The sequence below is a fragment of the Petaurus breviceps genome, unplaced genomic scaffold (assembly GCF_028583685.1).
Source record: "Petaurus breviceps papuanus isolate PSGF00001 unplaced genomic scaffold, PetGlider_PUasm1.0 172, whole genome shotgun sequence".
Classification (NCBI taxonomy): Eukaryota; Metazoa; Chordata; class Mammalia; order Diprotodontia; family Petauridae; genus Petaurus; species Petaurus breviceps.
Window position 1 is genome coordinate 2783527 of NW_027185755.1, and position 8523 is coordinate 2792049.

The following is an 8523-nucleotide window of genomic DNA, read 5'->3' on the forward strand; positions in this document are numbered from 1 at the left end:
CCCTACAATCCTGAATGAATCATCATACCCGCCCAAGACACACCCCAAGTCTCTCTTCCTGGTCAGTGTGACAGAGAAACCAGCTTGGAGTTAGGATTCTTAAGATCCATGGGGCCCTGCTCTTCCATGCCCAGGGGAACCTGTCCATAATTCTTCCAAGTGTCTAATTATTTCCTGCCTAATGACCAGCTTTGGGGAGGGGGAATGGAGAGGAAGGGGAGGAGGCATAGAATAAATACTAATTAGTCTTCCCCAGCTGTGACATCAACCACTTTGATGTGATGCTTCACCCTCAGCCCACACCCTTAAGGCTTCCCTAAAAAGGGGGTGGATGGTGGGAGGAAGCCAGAGGTGGAGGGATTCTGAGAGCAGACAGAACCCCAGAGCCCTTCCAGCCCTTTAAGAGGCAGCTGGATTTGGTAGACCCCCGGATCTACAGTTGGGAGGTTTTTTGTCATTCAGCTGGGTCAGTCGTGTTTGGCTCTTGGTGACCCCACCCATCAAATCCCAGCTTGAGTATGGCCTAGCTGTGTGACCTTAGCAAAAGCACACCATCCCACTTTCCTCCTCATCTCAGATTCCTTAGTGGTAAAATGGAGACAATCGTAACTGTATTAAGGGATTCATCCTGTCCATGAATAAGGAGGTAATGATCCCACTGTACTTTGCCTTGGTCTTATCATAATTGGAATATTGCCTTCTGTTTGGGACATCGAATTTTAGGAAGGCTTTTGGCAATTGGGAGAATGTCCAGAGGAAGATCAAGATGGGGAAGGGCTGGAGTTCAAGCATCATAAGAAGTAGCTGAAGAATCAAAGGATACTTAGCTTGAGAAGACTTTGAGTCAGTGTGAGTGTGGCATGGTGGGGAAAAGGCCTCCGAAGCAGGAGTCCTGTATTTGAATGCCTGCTCTGCCTCTTACTACCTGTGTGAACTGGGATAAGCCACTCACCTTCTCTGGGTTTGGGTTTCCTAGACTGCAAAATGACTTAGAGAGCTTCTAAGGTTCTCTTGTAGATCGAAATAGAGTTATCTAAGAACATGGCAACTTTCTTCAAACATTTTAAGGGCTGTCATGTTGAATGGAGACCCCACTGGAACACAGGCTCATTAGAAGTAGGAAATGTTTCACTTTAGTGTTAGTATCACTAGATACAATGTCTGGAGAAGCTAAGGGGAGACAGAGAGAGAGGGAGAGACAGACAGAGACAGAGAGACAGACAGAGAGGGAGACAGAGAAAAAGAAAGAGAGACAGGGATAGAAAAAGAGAGAGACAGAGAGATGAACAGATATAGATAAAGCATTTATTAAGCACTTATTATATACCAAGAACTATGCTAAGCACGTGGAATACAAAAAATAAACAGAAAGGCAGTTCCTGCCCTCAAAGAGCTTACATTCTGAAGAAGGAAAATGAAGCCAAAGAGGTAGATGGGGAAAAGGCCAAGAAGTGACTTGCCTCAGGTCTTTCCCCACTCCAACCCATCTTCCATTCAGCTACCAAAGTGATTTTCCTAAAGTACATGTTGGATCATGTCACCCCCTTATTGGATAAACTCCAGTGAACCCCTATCACCTCCAAGGAGTAAATATAAAATGCTCTGTTCGACATTCAAAGCCCTTAAGAACCTGACCTTCTCCTACCTTTCCAGCCTTCTTGGGCCTTACTCACTGGCAGGTACTCTTCAATCCAGTGATAATGGACTTCTTGCTATTCCAGGAACAAGACACTCCATCTCCATGCTTGGGGCATTTTCTCTGGGCATTCCCCATTCCTTCCATTCTACCCAATGACCTCCCTAGTTTCCTTGTTGTTGTTGTTCAGTCTTTTCAGTTGTGCCCGACTCTTCATGACTCCATTTGGCATTTTCTTGGCAAAGATACTGGAACAATTTACCATTTTACAGATGAGGAAACTGAGGCAAACAGGGTTAAGTGATTTGTTCAGGGTCACACAACTAGTAAATGTCGGAGGCCAGATTTAAACTCAGGTCTTCCTGACTCCAGGCTCAGCACTCTATCTGCTTCACCTACTTTCCTTAAAGATGCAACAAAAATCTCACCTTCTACAGGAAACTTTCTTCAGCCTCTTTTAATTCTAGTGCCTTCTGTTAATAACTTCCTATTTTTTCCTCGTGTCTAGCTTGCTTTGTATATATTTGTTTGAAAATTATCTCCCCAGTTAGATTATAAGCTTCTTGAGGGCAGGGAGTATCTTTTGCCTCTTTTTGTATTCCCAAAATTTAGCACAGTGCCCAGCACATAGTAAGCATATAATAATTGTTTATTGACTGATTGATTGAAACAGTGTAGGGAGTCAGGTGGCTGAGCCAGGCTGGGTGCCTGCAATAAGCTTTATACTCAGTTCTGACTGCATCAACAGGCCTGGGACTATCCTGATCCCCTTTATGTTATTGCTTTCTCTCTCTGATTACCTCCAATTTATCTACTACACATACATAAGGTGTTTGTTCCAATAGCCATGAAGGTGGTTGCAGCAGGCACTTTCTGCAGAGCACTTAGAAGACCCAAGGTCATCCACTGCCTCCAGAGCCATCACCAAGTTTGTCTTAACTTTTATCCTGCCTCTGGACTTCTGGGACTCAGAGTGAGGCTGCTACTTTGCCCACAACTGGCTAACTCAAATCCAATTCATGCACAAGTCAGGATGTTACCCTACAATGTCAGTGGTCTTCTCCAAAGAAACAAAAGACAAACAACAACCACCTCCAATTTATCTGATACGTGCCCATATCTTGTATGAATAAAGTTTTCTTATATATACAAAGTTTTTATGTTGTCTTCCCCATTAGATTGTAAGTTTCTTGAGGGAAGGGACTGTTTTTACCTCTCTTTGTACCCCTAGCACTTAGTACATAGTAAGATTTTAATAACTGTTGTTGTTTGTGACTGGTTTGAGCCAGGAGAGTGAAGGAAAAGTTGAGGAAGGATGAGCTTTGAGGGGCCCACTGGATTCTAGGGGATCTGACCTTTTTGTCTTCCAGAGCACCCCAGTTCCTGTCCCAAGCTCCAGGAGCCAGAGACAGAGACCCATCTCCCACAGACTTTGAGGGGGAAGAGTCTCCATTTTTAGAGCACTCCCAGGAGCCCAGTAAGGTACTAGATGGTGCCAGGGGAATGACAATTGAATGCCAAGAGTGGTGAATTTGGAGTTGGAGGAGGTGCCTCACTCAGAAGCATCAGAATCCCTTTTATTTGAGTGTATTTAAGCAGAAGCTGGGTGACCACCTGTGGGTGATGTAGAAGCAATGATTACTCAGGTGAGGGTTGTACTGGATGGTTTGTGAATCCTAACTCCAGTCAAGACCCATGACTTTCAGCAAGCCCTTTGCCTCTATGGGGTTCACAAGTAAAATGAGGTCCATTGTTGTCCAAGTGGGAGAGATCCTGTCTTATCTAGAATTTCTATCATTCCCTAGCAAAGCACTTTTGAATTGTGATTTCAAAGAAGACTTCAGAGAGTCCTTTGGACAGCAAGGAGATCAAGTCAGTCAATACTTAGAGAAATTAACTCTATTTGCTGGAAGGACAAATACTGAAGCTGAAGCTTAAATACTTTGGTCACTTAAGGAGAAGAAAGGACTCATTGGAAAAGACCCTGATGCTGGGAAAGATTGAAGGCAAAAATTAAAGGGCATGACAGAGTATATGAGATGGGTAGATAGAGTCATGGAAGCAACAAACCTGAACTTGGACGGACTGCAGGAGACAATAGAGGAGAGGAAGGCCTGGTGTGCTACATCGTTCATTGGGTTACGAAGAGTTGGACATGACTTAATGAATGAACACCACCAAGCACAGTGTTTAGCATTTAGCAGTCGCTTAATAAATGCTGACTGAATGAATGAAGCAGAGAGTTTGAGTATTCTTATTTATATTTAATAAACATTTAATAAATGTTTATTGATTGAAATAGTCTGGGTTTGAAGTGACCTTAGCTGGCTTGGGTACTTTGTTAAATGGAGCTTATGGGGAGACATTGACACTCACTAGAGGACACATTGCTAGCAGGAGAAGGAAGGTAGAAATGATACTTGGTCTACTAATCACTTTATTAGCTTCTGAGCCTCTATTTGGAAAATAAGCTTCCATTTGTAAAATGGAAGCAATGGTACTTATACCAACTAACTCATAGGGTTGATGTGAGAAAGCTAAGGGACCTGGCCAAGGTTACACAGCCAGGAGGCAAATCCTGGTGTTCTGACTTTAATGCCAGTGTTATTTCTTCCCTGCTTGGGGATTACATTTCCCTATCTGTAAAACTAGACAATTATTCCTGGTCTGGCACCTTAGAGAGTTATGTTGAAAGTCACATAAGAGAATAGATAGGAGTGCCCTGGGAAATTGTACAAACTCATGTTATGGTTAGAGGCAGCATGGTATAATGGGTGGAGCACTGGACGTTAGGAGATCTGGGTTAAAATCCTATCTCAGATACTGTGTGACCCTGGGCAAATCAAAATTGCAGAATTACAGAATCTGAGTTGAGAAGAGGGGAAGGCTTGAGAAGAAAAGAGAAAGTCTAGAGTAGGTATTGTGATTGAGAGATAGGCAGTGGGTAGAATACTGGGCCTGGAGTCAGGAAGACTCATCTTCCTGAGTTCAAATCCAGCTTCAGACACTTACAAACTATGTGACCCTGGGCAAGTCACTTAACCCTGTTTGCCTCAGTTTCCTCATCTAGAAAAGGAAATGGCAGATCACTCTAGTATCTTTGACAAGAAAACCCCAAATGGGGTCATGGGAAGTAGGACACAACTGAAAAGGACAGAACAGTAAAGTTGAAAAGGACTTTAGCAGCCATCTAGTCCAAACCATCCCAGAAAAATAACCTTCAGTAACAATCACCCACTGGTCATCCACTGTCTGCTTGAAGATTCACAATGAGGGATAACCTACTATCTCCCAAGGCAGTACATTTCACTTTGGTGCAGATATCATTGTAAGTTCTTCTTCACATCAAGTCCAAAGGGGCCTCTTTTCCACTTCGACCCACTGCTTAGTTCTGCCCTCTGGGGTCAAAGAGATGAAAATTGAATCCCTTTTCCATTCAAAGGTCCTTCAGATACTTTTTTTCTGGGTAATTTGATGATTTTACTAGTAATGCCAGCATTTTAATAAAAGGATGATCATCTGGTTGTCTCCATCTTACACCAAAGATAATCATGGCAGCAAGCTAATGGCTTATATGCCCATTGGAGGAGGGATGTTCCCCAGGGTGGCAATCAACTCTGAATGGCTACCCTTCAGATATTTGAAGACAGTTATCATTCCCTTCCTCCACCCCCAAGCTGTCTCTTCTCCAGCCCAAATATCCCCAGTTTCCAGTTACTCCTTATATGTCAAAGACTCAAGACACTTGACATTCTATTTGCCCATCCTTGGATGCTTTTCATTTTATCAATCAATGTCCTTCTTAAACTGTGGTGCCAAGAAATGAACACAATATCCCAGATGAATTCTGACCAGAACAGAGGCCAGTGGACCCATTACTTCCTTATTCTGGGAAGTTATGCCCCTCTCAGTGAAGTCCAAGAGCACATTCATTGTTTTGGCTGCTGACTCCTACTGAGGCTCCTCCCCACCTTTAGACAAATGGTTGTCTAACCACCTCTCTCTTATCTTGTATTTGTGAAGTTAATTCCTTGAACCCAAATGTAAGACTTTAAATTTACTCACACAATCTTTATTTTTAAAATTATTTTTATTTTTATTCATTTATTCATTCACTTATTCATTTGTTTGTTTGTTTATACTCACGTAATCTTACTCTTGATGTCTTTCTGTGGAAGAGAAGGTGACCCTGAACTCTTAAAGGCTATGCCAACTATTAAAGGCTGACTGGAAAGGGTTCTAGCCTCAGGACCAACCATCCCAGATAAGCACCCAGAAGCTCTTCACTAGTAGGTTAGCTCCTTGGTGATGAAGTTTTGGGACAATTACAATTCATGAAACAAATAAAGACAGAAAACGGCCCTCAGGCCTCAATGGCTCTCTTGCTTTTCTGCAGGGACTGTGGCAGAGAGGCAAAAGGTGCTAAGAATCACACTGTTTAAATTATCTAGAAACATTAATTCATCTGTAAAAATTATAAATGTGATGTTACCTAATAATTTAACACAAGAGGAAATGAATCATACCAATCTTTACATTTTTGCCACAAACAAAACCAGAAAACAAAATTAAGTGGTAAATAAACAGTAGGGTGGCTCACAGATTCTTCTTAGATAGCCAGGTAAAGGTGCTGGCCAGGTTGTTTTTATTGTCCATTAAAAGCAACAAGAAAAATAATTTTGCAGGATTCTTGATCACCTCATATTGCAGTGTTCATAGTGAATACCTGCAGGAACACTGACCAGGAAGATGACTACAGCTTAGTAGCAAACAGAAGTTTGCAGAGGAAGAAGAAATGGAGAGATTTTATGAAAAACTCACCAGGAGGCTCCAAATTAAATCGACTTATACTTTATTTGGTGACTTCATCATAAAGGTGCTGAAAAATGTGTTGGGGGGCTGCTAGGTGGCACAGTGAATGGAGCACCAGCCCTGGAGTCAGGAGGACCTGAGTTCAAATCCGGCCTCAGACACTTAACACAAATACTAGCCATGTGACCTTGGGCAAGTCACTTAACCCCAATTGCCCTCCAAAAAAGAAAAAAAAGTGTGTTGGAAAATATCCTTCATGTCTAAGAAATGAGAGAAACCAAAGACTTGAAGAATATACAGAAGCCTTACAGATACATATCATGAATATTCTCTCTGAGAAAAGAATGATAAGGTGCTGGGCATGGGAAGAATCTAATATCATTAAAAAATGAAACTGACTATATTTTAACTGATGAGGGAGGCAATGTGTTGTGTAGTGCAGTGGTGCCAAAGTTAAACAGAAATTAATCCCTTCCTGATGCACATTGACTAAGAAAACCACAAATTAACATTATCTCTGTTGTATTGTATTTTTAAATTTTTGTTAAACATTTTCCAATTACATTTTAAACTGGTTCAGGCCAAACTTGGGAGTTTTGTGGGCTGCAGCCCTGAATATGACCCTTATGCAGTAGTGGCTAGAAACAAGGCCTTTGGAGACAGACCAGAATTCAAGTTCCACTTCTGACACATATTGATTACGTAATTCTGGCTAAATCACTCAACCTCTCAGTGATCCATGCAATTCTTTAAAACTATAAATTGCAGAAGAGGTGCCAACCTGTATCAGTAGAAGAAGTTTCCTCATCTGGGAATTTCCTATGCCAATGAAATCACAGGTCTGGTTCCTATTCCTTAAACAGACAGAAAATGACTCATTACTTACCAAAGAGTTATTTCTGAATCAGCTGTCTGCATATGGTCAGACCTCTAGCTTATTAAATCAAAGATGCATACACAAAGCTAGAGGAAAGAATAAAAATGAGAAAAATATATGGTTTTTAATGAAAATAACTCTGACTTGACCTATTTCAACAAATATTGAAAAATGGATGGAGGAATGGACATTGACCCTGATTAAAGAAGCTAATATAAAAGCCTGACTTATGCAAATCAACTGCCATAATAAGGAGAACAAAAGAACCTAAAGTCACTTTAGTCAGTAATTATTTAATTTATTTCCCAAGCAGGGATATGTGGCAAGCAATGGCAGCACCATTTTAGAAATATACATATTTTTTTGGTAAAATGTTATCAAGAAGTATCCAATAGGTAAAATCATCAAAGGACATGAACAGACAGTTCTCAAAAGAAGAAAGGCAAGCTATCAATGGTCATATGAAAAATGCTCCAAACCACTAATAATAAGAGAATCATATAACAAAACAGCTCTGAGGTTCCATTTCATGCCCATCAGTTTGGCAAAGATGATAAGGAAAGGAAGATAACAGCTGTTGGACCGGCTGTCCTCCTAGAGGACAGATACACTAATGCCCTATGTGAATTGATCCAACCAGTCTGGAAAGCAATTTGTAGCTATCTACTCAAATTCATTAACTAATGCCTACTCTTTGACCTAGCATTACCACTACTAGAAATATACTCCAAAGAGATTTAAAAAGGGGGGGGGGGGAGAATTCACAGGTGCAGAAATATTTATAGCAGCCCTTTTTGTTGTAGAAAAGAACTGGAAACAGTGTGGGTGCCCATCAACTGGAAATTGGCTGAACAAATTATGATATATGAATGTAATGGAACATTATTTTACTATAAGAAAAAATAAAAGGGGCAGATACAGAGAAACCTGGGAGGACTTATATGAATTAATGCAAAATGAAATGAGCAGACCCAAAAGAACAAGGTTCACAATGAACACCATATAGGAAAATGACTGTGAAAGATTTAAGAACTGTAATTAGTCAGTCAGTAAATGTTCATTAAGTCCCTACTATGTGTCAAGTACTGGGGATACAAAAAAGAGGCAAAAGACAGTCTCTGACCTCAAGGAACTTATAATATAATGGAGAAGACAGCAAGCAAATATGTTACCAACAAACTATATACAGGATAAATAG